This window comes from Tenrec ecaudatus, chromosome 2 (assembly GCF_050624435.1).
Source record: "Tenrec ecaudatus isolate mTenEca1 chromosome 2, mTenEca1.hap1, whole genome shotgun sequence".
In the NCBI taxonomy this organism is placed as follows: domain Eukaryota; kingdom Metazoa; phylum Chordata; class Mammalia; order Afrosoricida; family Tenrecidae; genus Tenrec; species Tenrec ecaudatus.
This window is the reverse complement of record NC_134531.1, coordinates 273,646,492-273,669,327: the sequence shown is the minus strand read 5'-3', so window position 1 is coordinate 273,669,327 and position 22,836 is coordinate 273,646,492.

Genomic DNA, 22,836 nt, shown 5'->3' with positions numbered 1-22,836 from the left:
ATGAAAGACCAACAGCCAACATCATAGTCAATGGAGAAAAGACAAGAACAATATCACTGAAAAAGGGTACAAGACAAGGATGCCCCCTGTCCCCTCTTCTATTCAATATCGTTTTGGAGGTCCTGGCTAACAACATAAGACAGCGGAAGGACATCAAAGGGATCCAGTTGGGAGAGGAGGAGGTGAAACTATCGTTATTTGCAGATGACATGATCCTATACATTGAAGACCCCCAAAACTCCACAGTTGGAATACTTACAGCAATAGAGGAATACGGAAGGGTAGCAGGATACAAGATCAATAAACAGAAGTCGGTAGGGTTTCTATACACATCGGACAGGGCCATGGAAGAGGCGATTAAGAGGGAAGTACCCTTCACAGTAGCCAAGAACAAACTGAAATACCTAGGAATATACTTAACAAAAAATACTAAAGACCTATATAAGCATAATTATAAAACCCTATTACAGGAAACCAAAAGTGACCTTCACAAATGGATGAAGCTCCCCTGCTCATGGTTAGGTAGGCTGAACATAGTAAAGATGACAGTTCTTCCTAAAGCACTCTACAAGTTCAATGCTATACCAATCCAATTACCATCAACCTTCTTCAAAGAATTGGAAAAACTGACCACCAACTTCATATGGAGAGGGAAGAAACCCAGAATTAGCAGAGAACTCCTCAAGAAGAAGGACACAATTGGAGGACTCGCCCTGCCTGATTTTAATGCTTACTACACAGCTACAGTGGTCAAAACAGCATGGTACTGGCACAATGATAGACACTCAGACCAGTGGAAAAGAATAGAAAGCCCAGGAGTAAAATCATCAGCATATAGACAACTGATCTTCGACAAGGGTCCCAAAAACGTCAAGTGGGAAGCAGATGCCCTCTTTAATAAGTGGTGCTGGAAACAATGGATATCCACATGTAGAAAGTTGAAACAAGACGCCTACCTCACCCCATGCACAAGAATACACTCAAGGTGGATCACAGATCTAGAAGTCAAACCCCAAACCATCAGGACCATTAAGGAGGGAATCGGGACTAATCTCAGAGCACTGGCCCAGGGAGCACATAGGCTCACTGCAACAGGGAAGGGGACACACACAGGTGATCTGGAAATCGACAAATGGGATCTAATAAGAATAAAACACCTGTGCACCTCGAAAGACTTTGCCAAGAGGGTGACAAGGCAACCCACAGACTGGGAGAAGATTTTTAGTAATGACACGTCAGACAAAGGGCTCATTACTAAAATCTACAACACCATCATGACCTGCAAAAAGAGGAAAACAGTTAACCCCCTAAGGAAGTGGGCAAAAGAAATGAGAAGAACTTTCACTAGAGAGGAGATCAATATGGCCAATAAATATATGAGAAAGTGCTCGAAGTCCCTTGCCATAAGAGAAATGCAAATCAAAACAACCATGAGATACCACCTAACACCCCTGAGGCTAGCCCAGATCAGTAAATCAGAGAGCAACAAGTGTTGGAGGGGCTGTGGTGAAATAAGAACCCTCCTCCACTGCTGGTGGTCGTGCAGATTTGTACAGACACTGTGGAAAGCAATCTGGCGATACCTAAAGAAAATGGAAATTGATCTACCTTACGACCCAGCCATCCCTCTACTGGGCATATACCCGGTTGAAGCAGCAAATAAAACACGACCAGTCATATGCGCTCCAATGTTTATTGCGGCACAATTCACAATAGCAAAGACTTGGAAACAGCCTAAGTTTCCATCGATAGACGAGTGGATTAGCAAACTTTGGCACATACACACAATGGAGTATTATGCAGCACTAAAAAGCACCGATGAGCACATGAAACACGTTATTTCATGGGAAGAGCTGGAAGGAATTATGCTAAGCGAGGTAAGCCAGTCCCAAAGGGACAGGTACAACATGAGTCCTCTGAGGTAAGTACAATCAGCATGACAGAAATGGGGCATTAATCCACCCAAGGGGAGGGTATGGTTTATATCTCCACAGGGAAAGTGGGACCAGACTTCAACCCAGTGTCGCAAGGTGTGAATGCAATATCCCGGCGTGGAGGACGGAACTGGTGGAGAGGTCTGGGAGGCAGGCCCCAGCACCATAAATTAAGTGGATTCCTGCCCCTCCCCCGAAAAGAACTTGTTCCAAAGGACGACATTGACCCTGCAGCTATGGGAGATGGACATATTTGATCAGAGCACACGGGAGCAGATGAAGGGGCAGGAGGAGAGAGTGGAGCACAGCCTGGCCCACCAGGCCGTGATGATGATGTTCCTGAGCAGAGCAGCCAGTCCACAGAGAGAACAACATGGCTGGCCCTACTATGAGACATGATGCCCCTCAGTGACTAAGGGCGATACAGGGGACAGCACCGGAGACACAGTGTGGGAATTGCACCTGACCTGATCCCACCACACCGAGGCAATGCACTGGGGGAGTACAGCGGAACAGCAAGGGAATGGAGTGGCAAGGTCCCCAGGGAATGCTGAAAGTGGACTTTGGGGCCAGGGCGTGGTGCCCCAACAGACTGGACTGGAAAACGCTCCTAAGGGCCAGCAAAGATCCCTGAACTAACTACAAGCTTTTCTCTTGTGAACTGTTTTGTTCTGTTCTTTTTCAGTGGTTTGTTTTGGTTGTTTTGTTGTCTGGTTGTATACTGTTGCTTTGTGTTCCTCTGTCTAGTTTTCGTGCATGTTAGTGACTCCACAGGTCTGTCTGAATAGGACAGGCTGGATGAACTATCTGGATGAAAAACAACGGGACCGACAGTTCCAGGGGGACTTGGGGTGGGGGGTAGGGGGGGGTAAGGAAGTGGTGTTAACAAACCCAGGGACAAGGGAAAAACATGGGATCCCAAAGGGTAGAGAAGGGGGAGTGGCAGGCCTGGTGGGAAATGATCAAGGGTAAGGTTGCTTAGAGAAGAGGTATACTCTAGCCCAGGTGGCAATGAAGCATGGTAGTAGGGCAGGAGGAAGGTCAAGGGAGATGGAGGAAAGAGCTAGGAGTCAAAGGGCATTCATGGAGGTCTAGACAAAGACATGTACATGCAAATATATATAGGAGGTTGGGGAAATAGATCTTTGTGTCTATATTTATAGATCAAGTATTAAGGTGGCGGAAGGACCTTGGGCCTCTACTCAAACACTCCCTCTATGCATGAATACCTTCTTTTATTAAATTTGAACTCTATGATGCTCACTCTCCCGACACAACAGCTGGAGCCAAAATGGGTGAACAAGTAAATGTGGTGAAGAAAGCTGATGGTGCCCGGCTATCAAAAGAGATAGTGACTGGGGTCTTAAAGGCTTGAAGATAAACAAGCGGCCATCTAGCTCAGAAGCAACAAAGTCCACATGGAAGAACACACCAGCCTGTGTGATCGAGTGGTCCCAAAGGGATCAGTTACCAGGCATCAAAGAACAAAAAATCATATCATTGACTGCACACCTCCATGATAGGATCGCTGAAGACAAATGGGTGCACAAGCAAATGTGGTGAAGAAAGCTGATGGTGCCCGGCTATCAAAAGAGATAGTGTCTGGGGTCTTAAAGGCTTGAAGGTGAACAAGCGGCCATCTCGCTCAGAAACAAATAAGCCCACATGGAAGAAGCACACCGGCCAGTGCGATCACGAGGTGCCCAAGGGACCAGATATAAGGCATCATGCAAAAAAAAAAAAAAGATATAAGTGTGTGTATGTATGTGTATTTATGTGTATATGTATATATGTATGTGTATATATATATTATATTAAATGAAGGGGGAAGTGCAGAGTGGAGACCCAAGGCCCAAGTGTCGGCCAATGGAGATCCCCTCATAGAGGGGCTTAGGAGAGGAGATGGGTTAATTAGGGTGTGAGGTAGTATCGATGAAGAACACAGCTTTCCCCCAGATCCTGGATGCTTCCTCCCCCCAACTACCATGATCCGAATTCTACCTTGCAGGGCTGGATAGGACAGAGGCTGTGCACTGGTACATATGAGGGTTGGAGATACAGGGAATCCAGGGTGGATGATACCTCCAGGACCAAGGGCGTGAGGGACGATGCTGGGAGAGTGGAGGGTGAGTGGGTTGGAAAGGGGGAACTGATTACAAGGAGCCACATGTGACCTCTTCCCTGGGAGAGGGACAGCAGAGAAGGGGGGAAGGGAGACCCCGAATAGGGCAAGATATGACAAAATAACGAGGTATAAATTACCAAGGGCATACGAGGGGGGGGGAAAGGGAGGGAGGGGGGGAAAAAAAAGAGGACCTGATGCAAGGGGCTTAAGTGAAGAGCAAATGCCTTGAGAATGATTGGGACAGGGAATGTATGGGTGTGCTTTATACAATTGATGTATGTATATGTATGGATTGTGGTAAGAGTTGTTGGAGTCCCTAATAAAATGTAAAAGAAGAAAAGAGGAGAAAAAAATGATTAGGGCAAAGACTGTACAGATGTGCTTTATACAATTGATGTATGTATATGTATGAACTGTGAAAAGAATTGTATCAGCCCCAATAAATTGTTAAAAAAAAAAAAATTTATAATGACAGATTAATGGCCAATAAAAACATATTTCTTAACTCTATTTTCCTCTTGGATACTAGCTTACTTTATTTAGCTTATAACTTGCTGAGGATACATATTAATTATCTATACTTACTAAGACAGACTTATTAAGCTCAATAATCAAAATCCCATTTATACTCGTGTATAAGCCGAGTTTTTCAGCACATTTTTAATGCATTTATTGTGTTAAAATTACGTGGCTCAGCTGATATTAGGGTTGGCTGATACTTTAGTATATACAGTCTACTAATGCAGCCATACACCTTTTACTAAAATTTAAAGTGCGGAAACAAAGTGGGTAAAATTAAAGAAAGATGATGGAAAGATACATTATATGAGGGGTAACCCCACCCCAAAACCAACTTTTTTAAGATATGTGTTTAATTTTTTTAACAAAACAACCTATCACCTTCAAATTACTCTTCATTACACTTAGTACATTTGTCAAACTGCGATTCCATTCTTGGAAACACTTTTCAAACTTAGCTGTTTGGATGGCTGACAGCTCCTCCCTCGGTTTTTTCTTCGCTTCTTCTACACACGTTCATTTCCCTCTTAATTTGACGACACGTGGAGTAAGGTCAGCTGAGTAAGGCGCGAGGGGCAAGAGAGGCATACTGCTGTTTGGGGGTGTTTTTTTGTTTTGTTTTGTTGCCAAAAACTCACACCGAGATGGCTGCATGAGCAGGTGCATTTTCATGGTGGCAAAATCCATCCCCTATGTGCCACAAATCAGGCATTTTTGTTGTACACTGTTACACAATTTTTTCAGAACCTCTAAATAGAAAGCTGATTAACAGTCTCACTTAGTGGAACAAACTCCAAAGACACAAACCCCCTCACATAAAAAAAAAAACCTAAAACGAACACAAAACACACACACACACACACAAATAAGCATCAGTTTTTTTGGGGGGGGGTACCCTGGTATATTACTAGAACTAATGAGAAGACATGTACTGAGCCTTTACTCAATTGGAGAAATGTAAAGCTATTTTAAAAGAATGATCTTTTTATACCTGTTTCAGTTACTGCTCTATGTAAAACCTACCAGTGAAATAAAATAACTGCTTTCTTTCTTTGTTTGTCATGTACGCATCTTGTAGGAATCACAATTGGGCAGGGCACAGCCTAATTGACTGTCTCTCTTCTTTTATAGTGGGTCTATTTACTAGAAAGCTGATAGTAGGAAACAAAAAAACCTCACATTTTTAAAAAAGGAAATATCAATCAGATGTCTCATATGTCAAACAAAATAAACATTGGATAAACATATGGGTTATGATCGATACTATGTCATGAAATCCATCAACAAAACTGAGTGTGACCTATATGATGATAAAGACTGTGGCTAGAACTGGGCAGGCGAAAATGCCTTTCACTGACAGAAAAATAGAGAGCCCCAAGGACAAGCAGGCTAAGCACACAGGGCGTTATGGCTGGAAGGCTTCCCGTAGCCTCAGCTGAGAGCATGTAAGAAGGGTAGAATCATAGACCTCATTCCTCACCTACTGAATCAGAATCCACCTGCTAGAAAAATCTCAGGGAGATTTGTATGCACTTTGAAAAATTGTACTAAAATACATATAACATAAAATCAGTCATTTAACCATTTTAATGTTATAATTCTCTGATATTATATTCACAATGTTTGCATCCATGACCACCATTTACTGCTGTAACATGAATAAATCTAGAAAACATGATTCCAAGTGATGTCATGCAGAAAAGAGCAAAAATTGTATGGTCTCACTTATATAAAATATATAAAATTGGCGAATTAATATAGACAAAAACATATTAATGGCTACCAGGATTTGGGGGATAAGGGAACAGGGAGTTGATGCTTCTGTTTGGGGAGATAGGCTATTACTTTCAAATAGCTCTGAGATGAAACACCAAGCTTTTTTCAAAGGATTCTGTAAGAATCCTCTAGCAACTGCTGAGTTCCTTACCAAGGAAGCCGAATTAAAAGCCCCACTTACTTGTCTTTACTAAATACTATCAATAACAGAGAGAAGAAAGTCAAACTTCAAAATCTAATTTCCCTACAATTGTCAGATTTTAATAACTAATGAGGAAATCACATAAATTTTAGACTTCTTTTTTTTCCATTTCTCAGTAATAATCTCTCCAAATGACAGTCGTCATAGTTCACAGAAATCTGCTGACTACAAAGAATTCCAAGATTTCGTTCCGGTGTTTTGATCAATTTCTGTATTACGGTTGCTCAGGATCGGTGTTCAGTGAAGGTATCTGACAGGCTTTTCTTTATCAGGATCAGCCAGCTGTCAAAAAGCTCTGGACATTGAAGCTTGAAGGTGTTATTTGCAGAGGGTATAAGAACTGTGATTTGCTGCCCTTTGCCTGAAAACAGAAGTAGCGAGGGAGTGTGGGCGGGGTTATCTGGGAATATACTATCTGTAATAGACCTCCATTGTGTGTACCAAGCAACTTTTAAAAAATATTGCAATGTGATCTTATAGATTATTCTTGATGAGTTGTGTCAGTGTTAATTATTATTATTTTGGATACTAAAAGGATGGGCATCTGTTTCTTAAAATGCAACTAGTATTTAGAGTTTTAAGATTCTGATTAGAAAGGTGACTGACTTCCACTTTAGTCTTTGCTGTGGGTTATAAATATAAAAGTCAAAGAGATCTCTTTTGCTCTGATGTTTGATAAGGTCAAAAAATGTGTGAGTGGGAGGAAAAAATCTGTATTCCATCTTCTTTTGGTCTGGTGAAAGCACCAAAATGAAATTAATATTGATTTGGTCCAAGGAAGATATCTTAGGTGGGTATATACATTTATAACAGGCCTATTATCAACGGGTTGGAAACTTGGGGGCATTACTAGAAAATGGAATCATGATTCAGACACGAACAGAAGATAAATGTATTTTTGGAACACTACGGGTCATAGCTAGACCAAGCAGTTGTTCTCAAATATAATTCGGACAAGCTAAACAATTAGAATGATTAGGAATTACATATTTGACTTTTTCTATATCAGCACAATATAGGCATTGCTTGTATTTATAGGTATCTATGAGAGGAACAATAATGGGCTTCCACAGATGTCCACATTTTAATCCTTAAAACTTGTAAATACGCAAAGTTACGTGGCAAGGGTGAGTGAATGAGGGCTATGAAATTATGCTACATATTTATTTAGTTAGGATAAATTTTCTAGAATAATCTACATGTGGCAAATGTTACCACAATGACCTTTAATAGCAGAAGAGGGAGGCAAAAAATCACTGGGAACATGAGGAAATCTTGACCAAAATTGAAGACGGAGGAAGGAAACCAGAAAGAAAGAAATATAGAAAGAATATAGAAACAGAAAAACAGGCCAGAAGATTCTTCCTTAGAAGTAAGTCTGGTGGCTAGTAGATATGCACTGAGTTGCTAATTGCAAGGTCAGCAATTTGAAACAACCAGTCACTCAATGAGAGAAAGAAGAGGCTTTCTACTCCTGTACAGACTTACAATCTTGGAAACCCACAGGCGCAGTTCTACATTGTCCTACAGGGCCACAGTGACTCAGAATCAAATTGATGGCCATGAATGGTGGGACATCTCCTATTATACAGTGATCATAATTCAGTGAGATTCATGTCAAACTTATGATATACAATGATAAGATAATCAGAGTATGCTGCTTTTAATTCACTAAAGTGTAGTCATTTGTCACAGCAGATATTAAAATCTCAGATTATTTTACCATGACTCCTACCCTCCACACTGCAACTTCAAATATAATAATAGCTATTATATAGTATTTGTTGAGCACCTGCTATGTTTGAGGAAACTAAACTGTACTATTTTAATCTCAAAATCTCTACAAAAGGAATATTCTAAATTCATGGACGAGAGATTATGTATTGAAAAGGATGTGACAGCAATTGTTCTAGAATTTTGAACCCCTTCTGCTAGACTACTGCTTTTCAGACAAAAAAATATCTCCTAGTTGATTTATTATCACTGTCTGAATCACCATTAGGAAGAACAAAAAGCAGGAGCCTTGCTTATGTGAAAACATCCAGGAAACAATATAAGTGCAGTGAATGTGTTTATTGTGGTAGGATACAAGTGGCAGACCCCTATGCAGACAGAAAATGAATATCGAATAGTCTTTACATCACTGCTCAGCCAGGTTTGTCCCGCTGTGGTGGCTTGTTTACTGCTATGCTGCTGGGAGCCTTGTCATTAGTATTCCAAATAGCAGCAGGTTTACCCAAAAAGAATAAGCTTTGGTAGAGCTTCCAGACAAGGAATAAACTACTACAAAGGAACAGGCCATTCCCTCCAGATGACTTAGCCACTACAAACTACATAGGTCGGTGTAGAACTTTGCTAGTTACTGAACACCCCCGAATAACAGCAGAACATCATCAGATAAAGTGACTGAAGATGAGCACTTGGGGTTAGAAAGCATTCAAGATACGACTGAGGAGGAGCTGCCTACGCACAGAAGCGTGACCAGAATAATGTGAATGGAGTAACCTTTGAGACTTTCATTTGTACATAGGACATTACTCAAAATGAGAAGAAAGTTGCAAATGGATCACTATAATTGAAAGTTGCAATATACAAAGAATGAATCCAGAAAATTTTGAAATAATCAAAATGAAATACGACACATAGCAATCAATATCATAGGTGTTAGTGAACTGAACTAACTGGTATTGTCCATTCTGAAGCAGGCAGTCATATGGTTTACTATGTCAGAAATGACAGGTTCAAGAGGAATGGGGTTGTATTCATCATAAAAGAGAACAGTTCTAGATCTACCTTGAATTGTTTTTTGAAGTACAATTCTGTCTGTTATATAATAATATTTATATGCATATAAGCAAATAAAGTCAATATACATATTCAAATATATGCACCAATGACTAAAACTAATGATGAAGAAATTGAATAATTTTACTAATTTCTTCAGTATGAAATTAATCAAACATGCAATCAAGATGCATTAATAATGATTAAAAATTGGAATAAAAAGTTTGGACCAGATAGGAAGGATAAGAGTTGGAAAATACAGCCTTAGTGACAGAAATGAAGCAGCAGATCGTGTGATAGCAATTTGCAAGATCGACAACTTCTTCGACAACATATTTTTTGAACAACACAAAAGGCAACTCTACACATGAACTTTCCAGATGAATACACAGAAACCAAATCGACTTTATAGGAAGAGTTGATGGAGGAGTTTACTCTCAGTGGCTAAAATGAAACCTGCGGTTAACAGTGGAACAGACCATGAATTGCTCATATTGCAAGTTCAAGTGGATGCTTAAGAAAATGGAAACGGGACCATGAGAGCAAATGTACAAGCTGGCATATGTCTAACTGAATTTTGAAAACATCTCAAGAATAGACATGATGCATTAAACACTAATCACAGAAGAACTGATGAGATGTGGAATGATATGAAGACCGTCGTACGTAAAGATGGTAAAAGGTTATTTAAAAGACAGGGGTGGGGAGGGGGTGGAGAAAAGACCAAAGTCGGTGTCAGAAGAGACTCTGCAACTGGTTCTTAGCCACAGGCTCACTAAGGCAAATGTGGAAAAACGATGAAGTCAAAATGCTGAATGGAAAATCTCAATGAGTAACAGAAAAAGACAAAGGAAATATTATAATGACATGTGCAAAGGCCTAGAGTTAGAAATCCAAAAAGAAAACACATGCTCGTCTTATCTTAAATTGAAACAACTAAAAAAATTCAATCCTTGAGTTGCAATCTGGAAAAAGTTTCTATGGACAATCTACTGAATGATGCAGGAAGTATAAAAAGAAGATGAACAGAATGCGGCCGCTATACGAAAAGGAATTAGCTAACATTCTACCATTCCAAAAGGCAGCATGTGATCTAGAATCAGTGACATTGAAGGAAGAAGTTCAAGTTGCTCTGAAGGTGACTTAGTTAATTTATTGTGCCAACCTGGCCGATAAACATATGTAGGGTTAATTGAAGGGCGGAGGGATACATGGCTCACAGAGCCTCGCCTTTCTAGTTCTGAGGTCTCTTGCTCTGTGATAGTCATACCAGGGTGCAGCTGCCTTAGCAGGTCTCTGTTTCAGCTTGCAAGGCTGACTTCCTGCAAGACATCCCCAAAGAGAAGCCACATGGACCTACCCCGAAGGTGCCCTGGATGCTGGAGCACCTGTGTGGAGACCCCTGAAAGCATTGAGAAGCTTACACATTCACTGACTCAGCTTTCCTCCTACAGTCGGCATCATTGCCTCTGTTTTGTGAGATAGAGGAGGACTTTGTGGATGGGTGCTAGACATGTGGGTTAATGGGTTAATGTTGGACTTATGGGCTTGGGTATCACTGGGTTGGGGTGTTTTCTTGATGCACACTTCATCTTGACATAAAACTCTCTCTTATACACGAGTTGCTGTGGATTTGTTTCTCTAAAGTAACAAGACTAACACAAAAGGCAATGGCCAAAAACAAGCCTCCAGGAATTGATAGAATACCAAGTGAAATGTTTCAACAAACTGATGAAACACTGGAAGCACTCATTCATCTATGTCAAGAAATTTGGGAGACAGCTACTTGGCCAAATGATCGGAAGAATTCTGTATTTATAGACATTCCAAGCAAAAGTGACTCAACAGAATGTGCAAGTCATAAAACACTATCATTAATATCACATGCAAGTAAAACTTTGATGAAGTCCATGCAACAACAGTTGTAGCCGTACATTGAAAGGCAGCTGCCTGAAATTCAGGCTGGATTCAGAAGAGGACATGGGACAACAGATAGGATTGCTGATGTCACATGTATTTTGGCTGAAAGCAGAGAATACCAGAAAATGTTTACTTGTGTTTTAGTGACTCTGCTAAGGCATTGGACTGGGGGGACCATAAAATATTGTGGATAGCCTTAAAATGAACTGCTCATGGATCAAGAGGCAGTTGTGCAAAGAGAATAAGGAAACGCTATGTGGTTTAAAATCAAGAAAGGTAAGTATCATGAATGCATCCTCTCACCATCCTTATTCAATATGCATGCTTGGAAAATAATCAGAAAAGCTAGCTTATATGAATAAGAACCTTGATTACTGAAAGTGAGATGGATTTGAAGCATTTGCTGATGATAATCACGGATTATACCCTATTATGGATTGTAACTCAAGACCAAAATCATCACAGCTTGATCTACAGATAACATCATGATAACTTAAGAAAAGATTTAACTTGTCAAGGAATTTATCTTGCTTGCTTCCATAATCAACAATCATGGGAGGAGCCGTAAGAGAACAAAAGATGTATTGTTTGGGGTAAATCTGCTGCACCAGACCTCTTCAAGGTGTTGGAAATTAAGGATTGAACTTTGAGAAAAAATGTGCGTGTCACCCAAGCCATGCTATTTTCAATTTCCTCATATGCATGTGACAGTTGGACGTTGAATAAGGAAGACTGAAGAAAAACATCAATGCATTTGAACTATGGTCCCGGGGGGTCGGGGGGGATCACTGAGAAGTACCATGACTACTAAAAGAACAAACGCACCTCTTTGAGAAGAAGTACAGCAAGAATGCTCCTTGGAAGCCAGGGCGGTGAGACTTTGTACCTGCTCCCGCCAAAGGGCATTATGCTTAGGAAACAGAAGGGCAGCAAACTAGAGGGAGACCCTCATCAAGCCAACTCAAAATACGGGCTGCAGCACTGGGTTCAAAGGAGAGCAATGGGGAGGGTGGGGCAGGGCTGGGTGGAGCTTCTCATCCCTTCCCCATAGCGTCCCTATGCGTCAGACCTGACCTGTTGGCACCTAACAAGTTTGCTGAGGAACAGCCTCACAAACGTAGCTACCTGAGTTATTGTGCTGACTCACAGTAAGGAACGTCAAAACAAATGACCAGAAAGGTTAAGTTAATGGTTCAAATACTATTTTAAAAATAGCTCCCTTCCTTCCTTCACAAGGAGAATATGCCTTTTTAATTCATAGATTATAAGCACATCACTGAAGAGTGATCTCATATGGCTATATTGTAGCAATCCTAATACACTGTGATTATTTTTATAAGTACAGTATCAACTTCAAGCACTGTTTTAAATGCAATTATGTAGCATCAGTCTATGGCCTTTTGTGGTCTTACTACTTGGCAAACTACCAAATCTGACTTGACCATCTGTGATGTTACTCTCTGTATCATATATACACTGGTCTGTATTTTTCCTTTATAACTTTGTGTCCCTTTGCTAGGAAGGGAAGCTGGCTAAGGGAGAGATGCCAGGGAAGTAGGGATTTCTGTGGAAAGCAGAAAAGATAGCTATGATTAAAAGTCAAACTTTGTGTCCCCGCAACTTCACTATATTCCAAAAACTGACGTAAAGGCTCAGCAGATATTTTTAGAGCTATCTTGCCGGTGTGTGGTTTACATTTGGTATGCAATTCATATCTTGGCTGTGCCCTTCCATTCCTATCAGAACATGTACCTTCTAGAACAACTGATTGTACAGATCATAGAATGATGCAAATGATGTCAATCTGCCAACAGACCACGAAGGAAAGAATCCCATCTGGTATAGCCAGTAGTAGATCTCTACGCCTCCATATAGTGCAGGATAAGAGGACATTATAGTAATGACACAGTTAGTGAGGATCTAGTGAGGAGGAGCCTTCCAGTAACAGTTTCGAACTATAGAGAAATGTTGACTTCTGCCACAAAAACTCAATGAAAAAATTAGAATTTAAATTTAGACAAAAATAAGATTATATCCTATTCTTCAATATAAGACTTAAAACATTCTTATATTAGACAAGTACTTGCTATTTTTCTAAGGTCAAGGTAAACATATTTTATGAACTATCTTTCAGTATCTGTGACCCACAGAATCCTTCTTCACTTAGCCTGAGAAACCAATATTTTATTTACGTGCAAATATTATATTTTAACATATAAAAACCAAAAAATAGACTCTATGTATGTGACTGCAGAAAGTTTGATAGTTTCAAAATTAATATGACACCTAGCTATAGGTAAAATCTTTTAGACATGTAAGGGAATAATATAATGTACCATTTTGTCTTTATATAGATGTGAGCATTCCCAACGGAGCCCCAGTGGCATAGTGGATCATGTGTTTCATTGGGTTGTTAACCACCTGGATAGCACTTCCAACCCACCAGCTACTCCACAGGAGAAAGATGAGGCTTTCTCTTCCTATATCGATTTATCATTCCAGAAACCGACAAGGGGAAGTTCTACACCATAGATCCGAGATGAGTCTGAATTTGCTGACTCAATTCTGACCCAATGGCAACGAGTTTGTTTTATAATTGACTTATCATCCACAGAATATTCACTTCATAGCATTAGGTATTAAAATTACCCAATATATTTAGGAAGTAGGAACACTATTTGATTCAGTGCTGATCAAATTTATTTGGGGAGTGAATAAGCAGCATCTGAGTGGTTATAGACAATCCACCCAAGTGCAGTTAGGGCGGTAAGTAGGTGGCACACATGATTAAGAACTCAGTTACTCACAGAAAGAGTTGGTCCTTCAAGCCCATCCAGAGATGCCTTGGGAGAAAAGACTGATGATGCGTTTCCCAAAAGTCACTACCAGGATGCCTCCTGAGGAATGGGATTCTACAATGATACTGACAGTGTTGCCTTGAGTCTCAACCAACTCAAACAGTAGCAACTGCTTGTTGTTGCTGCTGTTGGCGTTTAGCTTGTAATCCAGGAGCTCACTATTGTATCTCAGCGCTGACTCTATCCACTTTGCAAAAGTATAATTCTAAGCGTCTCTTTGCATGACAATATACATTCTCATAGCATACGTCTTGTCCTGAAACCTTACTGTGGAAATGGTTTTCTTGATTAAGGAATCTATAATAACCGTAACACCAAAGAGACAAGGAAAAACGTAGGTAGGTTCTGCTGCTCATCTGTAAACTCTATCAGAACTCCCAGCCCCACAACCTTCTGAAGCAGGTCCAAAGTTCCTAAAGCGATGCGCTGTTTTATTCTGTTTCTGCTGCCTCTACACCCACTGTCTAAGTGAAAATGATCTGTCAACTGCCCTTGGTGTTTGCCATTTTAAAAAATCCATTGTTTTGCTTAGACTTGTTGCATTTTTATTTGAAATAGGATTATCTAGTTGCTTCCACTCTGACGTCCCTTGGTATGTTGCATTGCTATTTAACCCTACACAATCCATGGCTCTGAACTCCAAGTTTGATATCCCAGTACTTTGCCAAAAGCTACATAAATTCTATGCTAAAACTTTTATGTTCCATGAAAAAAAAAGATGCACTGAAATTTTATTTTGATGTTTTCATCTTGCCTAATGTCTTTGAAAGTGAATACAATGGAAAGCAATACCCCTGATATAAAGTGCCTCGGTTCAATGATATGATACAAGAACTCTCTCAGGGGGGATTCCATGCTCATATTAAAACCAAAAATGTGTCTCTTTCTGACAATTATACCTGAATACAACACGATCAATCCTACGTGAAAAGAGAAGATCGACTGTTGTAGAAAAGCGGCTGTAGACCGAGGGTTTGAAAACGAGGAAGGCGGTAATGAGGTAGGCAGACATTTGGCAAATTTGCAAATAGAGCAGAAGGATATAATTAGGGAGATTTAAAGTCTTGAAATATATACTAAGAACTAGACAGAAAAGCTCTGACACAAAGAATTGACAATCAAGGAGATTTCAGGCCGCAATAAGAAATATATTTGGACAGTCCTAAAGGGAAGGACAATTTTGACTCATTGTCTTTCCCCCATATATTATTGTCAAAAGTTACAAAACTAAATATAAGGACATTAGTGTTTTATTCCAAAATTTCCCAATATATATTTATAGGTTTTAAATCATTTTTATCTAACATAAATGCATTGTGTAGTAAAATAGAGAACTCATATTCTAAATCGTTGGGTTCATTAATTTTCAGCCGGTTCTTTTCTTGTCATCAAAAAGTTCAAGATGTAGAATTACTTCTGATGATTTTTTGCAATGTTCTCTGATCTGAGCCATCCCTCCTAGGTGATCACAGATCAGACCCAGTGAGAGACGACAAAGCAAACGAACGGATATACAATGGCATTCTTAAGGGACTGCTCCCTCATAAAAGCGTATTTTTCTTCATTTCTAGAACACACTCAGAAAGGATGGAATATGCTGTTCAGTTCTCAACACAGCACCTTCTTCCTGCAGAACTTGCCAAGCGTGGCCAAGAAGATTGACAGACTTTGTGATGGTAACTTCATACACAGTTTGTATGATTGGCAGGTCAGAGTTTAGATGTGGGGGAAAGTTTGCCTGGGTTAGAATCCTGGTTCCTTCTGCTTCTTCCCCCCCCCCTCATTTTTGAGGGTCAAATCATTTAATTTTGTTGCAAGTGTTCCTCTATTTTTTTTAACATTTTATTAGGGGCTCATACAACTCTTATCACAATCCATACATATACATACATCAATTGTATAAAGCACATCTGTACATTCCTTTCCCTAATCACCTCTGTCTATTTTTGTAGAGATGTTGGTTTTTGTAGAGATGTTGGGGAAGATTCAAAACCTACTTTTCCACACCCTCAGTTTTCCCAGAAAAACCATTGTTTATTTTTGAAAAAGAGAAAGTACAATATCGTATTGGAGCATTCTTTGCTGAAATAACATTCTGTGTTAATTATTTTAAGAATATTTGGGGGGTAAATATGACAGCCTGAAAAGAAAGCTTCAAAGATAACAGAATTCATGATGGGTCATAGTTTTGGGATGTAATTGCATTCTTTCCTTTGAAGAATAGTTTTAACTATTGAATACAAAGGAGTTTTATAAAGCTATATAATGTATGGCTTTTAGTAAATTTTTATTTATAGTTATTTTATAATTATATTGACAGTTATGATCTGTAAAAATGCATTACTAGACTGAGACTGTTCCTGATATATGCTCTTGTTTTTGTGATTGAAAGTATTCAAATAAGAGGCAAAAGCAAAACCAAATCCAGTTATAATGATAAGAAAATAAGGATGATTATGAATTTGTGAGAAAAGAGAGAATCCAAGATTGACACCATTATTGCAAGAGCTTAAAAACAGATATCTAATAGAATACATCTCCCATAAATTACAGTGTATTTTTAACAGTATAAAGATTTAGATTACACTTTTTCTAGTTTTGTTTATCCTTAAAGTAGTAATGAAGGTAATTTTCTATTGAATTAAAATAAGCTGTAGGCACTTCTTCACGGATCATAGTACACTTTAATAATAAGGCCTATTATTGTTAACGGTGGAGAGTAATTCCACCAGCTGACAAACCTGATACATCCCTTGGTGCTCATTTATAGTGTTTAAATGGGATTTAGAAGATTGTTAACAAACAGGTATAATTTGTATAAATAAATTTTACCACCATTTGTAGATATTTCTGCAACTTGAAATTCTAATGTTTTAATGTTGCCTAATTTAAATATTATTATATTGTCAGCAATTTATGCAAGAATGGAAAGGGTTAACATGAAGTAGATTTCGACAAATTTTCAAGAAGTGACTATGAGTCATTAGAAGTACATTAAAGAAATGCCATGCTTATGATCTTCTTTTTATTAGAAGCTCCACAACAGTGCTAAGAAACACACTTACAGAAAGGTTTCATGCGTCAGATCTACATTTGAGTGTGTTGATTTTTAATACTTCATCTAAATCGAAATTCAATTTATACCAAGATAATGATCCCAGGACTGTGCAATATCGCCATCTCGTTGAACTCGCTGTCCTCGAGTTGGTTCTGATTCATAGGACCGAGTTGAGCCACTCCCCAGAGTTTCCAAGGCTGCAAATCTTTCTGGCACCAGATTGCCTCATCTTTCCCCCACTGAGCAGTTTTTGGGCTCCGACCTCTGACCTTTCCATTCCAGCAGCCCAACACTGAACCTGGGGAGCCACCCTGACTCTCTCTTCTCACCGCCAAAATCATCATCATCATCATCATCATGGCAAAGTGGTCACTTGTATTAGCTCTCAATAAAATTGTCTTGGGGAAAAAATAATACACATAAAGTGAGACTTGAACATGGTGAACCATGCTCATACTCATAAACAAATAATAGAGTATTAAGCAAACCTAAAAATATCTGAGCATTATCCTCGTCCCCATATATTACAGGTAATCAGATTTTTTCAAAAAAATTTGTTTTAGTTCTTTCAATACTGAGGTCCACACATCTGATTCTGTCTGTTCTTTATTACATTTAGATAGTATCTATTATCTTCTTGCCCCTGTCTCCCAAAAGATAATGAATCCACCATCATTACCGTCTGCCCACCTGCTGTGCAAGCTGTTATATTTCAGTATTTTACCCGGTATCTTTATTCCCAGATCTAATCTGTAGTTTCTGTTACTTCAATTTTAAACAAATTCCATATTTTGTAATTTTGAATAAATGAACACCTTAAGGACTCTTCCTTTCTAAAAACTTTATACTATCAATATTTAAAATATGTGTTCTACTCTGTTACTCTGATTAGATTATCCGGGCTTTCCCTGTTGATAAATTCGTTAAACATTACGTTTCGTGAAACCTGGCTTCGTATTTGTATCTATTTTCATGTTATACACTGCAAGTAAGAAGAGCTATCTCAACCAAGTAAAAGAGAATATTATAGTAGCCTGTGTTCACTGCCACTATGGGCTCAGACAGAGGAATAATTGCGAGGATGGGGCAGAACTGCCAGTGTTTTGTTCGGTTGTGTATGAGATTGCTATGGGTTAGAACTGACTGACGACGGCACCAATGAACAGGAACAATGTGCTATTTAAAGGAGAATATTGCAGATTTCAAGGTCAGAAGATACATAGTATCCTTTTAATTGCTTAAAATCCAAGAAAAACATGGAAAAATACTCAAAATTATATAAAAGGGTCCTAGTCTGAAGAGACTCATAACCCCCCCATCCTCCCAAGACTATGCCTCTTTCTTTGTCCCTCTTCTGACCTAGGATGTCACTGACGCTCATAGTTCAACTGTCAACTAAACAACAGGCTGGCTTATATGGTGAAGAGTAACGCCACATCGGTAAGTACTTCGCAGAATAATCAACCCGGGAGCTTTCAGAGGGCAGCGCTGGGACAGTTCTTGATCTGGGAAACTTGTAGTTTCCTAATATTTGCTGCAATTCATGCGATTTTCTTCGTCATTTGAAGCAAATTAGATAGGGGCTGAAAAACTTATTTTTAAGATAACTCATCATAAGATCTATCTGACCCAATTCCAAAAGTAATTTTAGGCATTTTGTAACGAAGGGGAAAACTCTAACATATGGTGCATTTATGTGAAATGTTATCTATCCAAATAATTATGCTTATGTTTGTTCTTAATTTTTTTAATGGGTGGAGGAATCTTAATTGTGACAACCTTTTATGGTTGGATTTCATCAGAGCTCATCATTTCTGGAAAGGAATAAAAAGAAGTTGGAGTGATTATACGTGCTGTAAGTACATCCATGCATTTAATAGAGTAAACAAAGAGTAAATATATGTAAATAACTTAACCAAAACCAAACTGTAGGAGGAGATGAGTCACTGAGCCTTAAGACTTAGGATCATAGCCCTGGGGGACACCAAGTTCAACTGGCATAATCTACTTCACAAAGATCATATGCCATGGCCTACTTTGGTGAGCAGTGACTGCAATCTAAAAAGCTGGTTAGCATAAATGAATGAAGAAATGAACTACAGGAACTTCCACCTTCCCCACTCTGAGGCCAGAAGAGCTACAATGTGTCTTTGACCACTGTTGATTGCTCTGAAAGGAATTGCAAAGGATCCTGGAGAAAAACATGGGAAAATACTCAAAATTATATTTAAAAAAGTCCTGGTCTGCCAGAGACTCATAAACCCTCCCAAGACTATGCCTTTGTCCCTCTTCTGACCTAGGACGTCACTGACGTGCATAGTTCAACTCTCAACTAAACAATAGGCTGGCTTATATGGTGAAGAGTAACGTCACGTCAGTAAGTACTTCTCAGAATAATCAACCCTGTGAGCTTTAAAAGGGCAGCGTTTGGCCAGTAATGAAACTCAGAAGGCAGGAACACAGGAAGAATGGAAACCATTAACACGGGAAGGAACTGGGAAACATTCTGGGGACTGTAATTAATGTCAAGAAACAAAATGTGTAATGAATTGCTAAATGGAAGACCAATCGCTTTGTAAACCTTAACTCAAATCTCCATGAAAAAGTCACGATATTCTCTAAGAAGCACTATATATATCATATTAAATGTTTCTTGCTTTTTGCTGAAACTACCACGTGGACTTGAATGTATCTATTCTTTTGCATTTTGATTATCCATGGGACTGAGTGCAATGTGAGTCGCCCTGGTAGCTTAGTAGTTATGTGTTGGGCTTTGAATGCGATGTCAACAATTGGAAACCATCAGCTGGTCCATGGGAGAAAGACAGGTCTTTCTACTTCTGTGAAGAGTTACAGTCCCAGAAACCCACAGGGGTAGTTCTGCCCTGGCCTTCTAGGGTCACTGTGGAAGTGAGTTTGCTGGTCATGATGGAAGTGATGCACGCAAGTTCTAGAACCCAAACTAAACCAAACCCGCACACCCTAAATGGCCCTAGTGTATAGGTTGTCCAGGCTGGCACTAGGGTTTCTTTGAAAAAACCACCTGTGGTTTAAAACAAATCCCTATTCTGTTCCTATTGGAAAATATAAATGTTTTCCTATAAGAACAAAACATATTTTTGTTCCTTTGGCATTGCAATTACACATGGATGGCAAAGACGAGGCTTTCTCCATCCATAAACAGTCACAGTCTCAGAAACTCACCAGGACAGCTCTACTTTGTCCAATAGGGTCACTGTGAGTGGGCATACACTCGATGGCAGTGAGGTTTATTTTTTGTCTGTTTTTAGTAACAAGTTGTCAGTATTGTCATGTAAGCAAAATACCTACATAGAAAACAAAGAAACAAAAAAGTATAGTATAACAATTTGTGTGTGGCTATGTGTGTGGTGTGCATGCATCCTTTCCACTATTTTCCTTCCTGATTGAAGAGTGTTGGGATGGTAGGAAGACGGATCTCAATAAATGTTTGCAATTGATTGTCTAACTAAATGGGGTCTGGGACCAATGAGGACAGAATGATTGTCTAACTAAAGCATATTTGTTATTTCTACTCCATTTTAGAGTGAGCTCCAATGTTGAGATCATCACATGATGAATTTCCATTGTGTGATTCTTGATATAAAATACTCTCAACAATTCATAAAGGGGAAAACAGAAGCAATGGCATTCTCATTAGCTTGTGCTTTAACAGAAGTGTTAGTGCTTCCTGAATTGAACTGCTCACTGCACGTTCAGTAGTTCGAAGCCACCAGCTACGTCATAGGAGAAAGACAATGTGTTTTAAATTTCTGTAAAGAGTTACAGGCTTGGAACTTCTGCCTGACAGGCAGTGAGTTATCCAGGTCAAGTTTCTTAGGTTCACACTTTTGCGTGACACCTGTTTAAAGTGATATCCAAATTATAGAATGAAGAAGAGTACTTATAAGGAAGTACAAAACACCCCAACTTTGAAATAGCCTTTTAGATGAACAATTGGTGTTTAATAAAGAACAAATGAATCATTTCATAATAAAGAACTCTATGGGATTCTTTCCTTACACAGTATATGCCTAGCAGCGCAAGGAGAAAGAAATTCAAAAGGAAGTAATTTAGCTCTGTGCACTTATTTACATGCATTATAGATGAGAATATAAAACCTGTCTATAAATCAGGTTTTGGATTTTACTATAATTGTGCTTTTCAAAGTAGATAATTAAATTGCTATGTCTTTGGGAAAAGGTCAGCCTGTTGAGATACCACAGATTAATCTTTCCAGGGCATTTGCTCTTAATGACCATGCATCGTTGTTTCATAAGCTTGAAGTCTTGGCGAGATTCCATCCAGCCTAAACTACTTTGAAAATGACAGGAATTCACTAAGAAGCACACTAATCATTTTATTTAATCACCAATTAACCTGCACAAGCACCTTCGTGTTATCATCTACCAGTTAACCTCGACGATGGTCAGATATTTGGTGAAATGAGCACAGGATGCCTCTGGGCTCCTTCGTTGGTTGGTTCCTGGACTGGTGTTGGTTCCCTAAACTAGACGGAGGCCCAAACCTATGAACTTGGGTTCAGATAGAACAAAAATTTCTGATTCTATCTATACTGTTATTGACTGCCTGCCACCAGATTTTGTATTTCTAGTAAAATGATTCCACCCTGTGACCTATACTAAGCACTAAAGAATAATTTCTGAAACAGCTTCCCGAAGAGCCCTGATAGATCCTTACGAGGATGTAGTGATAAGAGCTATATCGACACAAACAACACTAAACTACTATATAGAGTAAATATCAGCCTCAAGCCCTCCTAACAAGAACAAAAGAAAGCTACCGATTAGTTCTCAGTTATCAGGCATACTCTTTTCATATTGATAGGATTATTCCGTATCTTATCCATGCAGGAGTAAGAGAAAAAGAAATCATAAGGCAGTGGTTAAGGACGCAGCTTCTGTCAGCAAGGAGGTAGGTCAGTGGCACCGTGGTACAAGTTCACGTACTGCTCAGCAGAAGGACATGGGATTGTGCCCCTGAAAATTTAGCGTTTGAAACATTAGGGTGGTTCTTCACAGTTCTTTAGGGTCAATTAAAGTTAAAATCGATTTAACGGGAACCGACTGCGAGAAGGAACAAATAATAGTGATAAAAGTTAATTCAAAGATGCTGATTTATAAAGCATCACTTATAAATGGTGAAAAATGTGGAACACTTTTAAAACTCTGAAGTTTAATTCTACAGATTTTTATTAGCATGCTGTCAAAAACTGACATATAGGAAAGTCTGAATCCCCCATGGAAGTCAGATTTTTCCATATGGTTATTCTATGTGTATGTTTGGTCATCAGTAGATAAAAAAAAGTAACAATGATAATTAAACAGAATTCCAGAAAATGAAAGCTCTTGCTTTAAAATGATAATCTGTTTCCTGATTGCCCCGTTTCTTCACTGCCAAGTCGATTTTGACTCCTCAGGACCCTGTAAGACAAGGTAGAGCTGCCCTTCCTCAGGTGTCCAAGACAGTATTTCTTTAGGGAGCAGAAAGCCTCGTCTTCCTATTGCTGTACAGATTCAGAATGAGCAAAACTAATTGCTTTGGAATTAGCATTATCCTCAGTGCGTTATGCTCAATGTGTTATCCTCACTGTTGAATGCCTTTGTCTTTGCTTAGTAAAT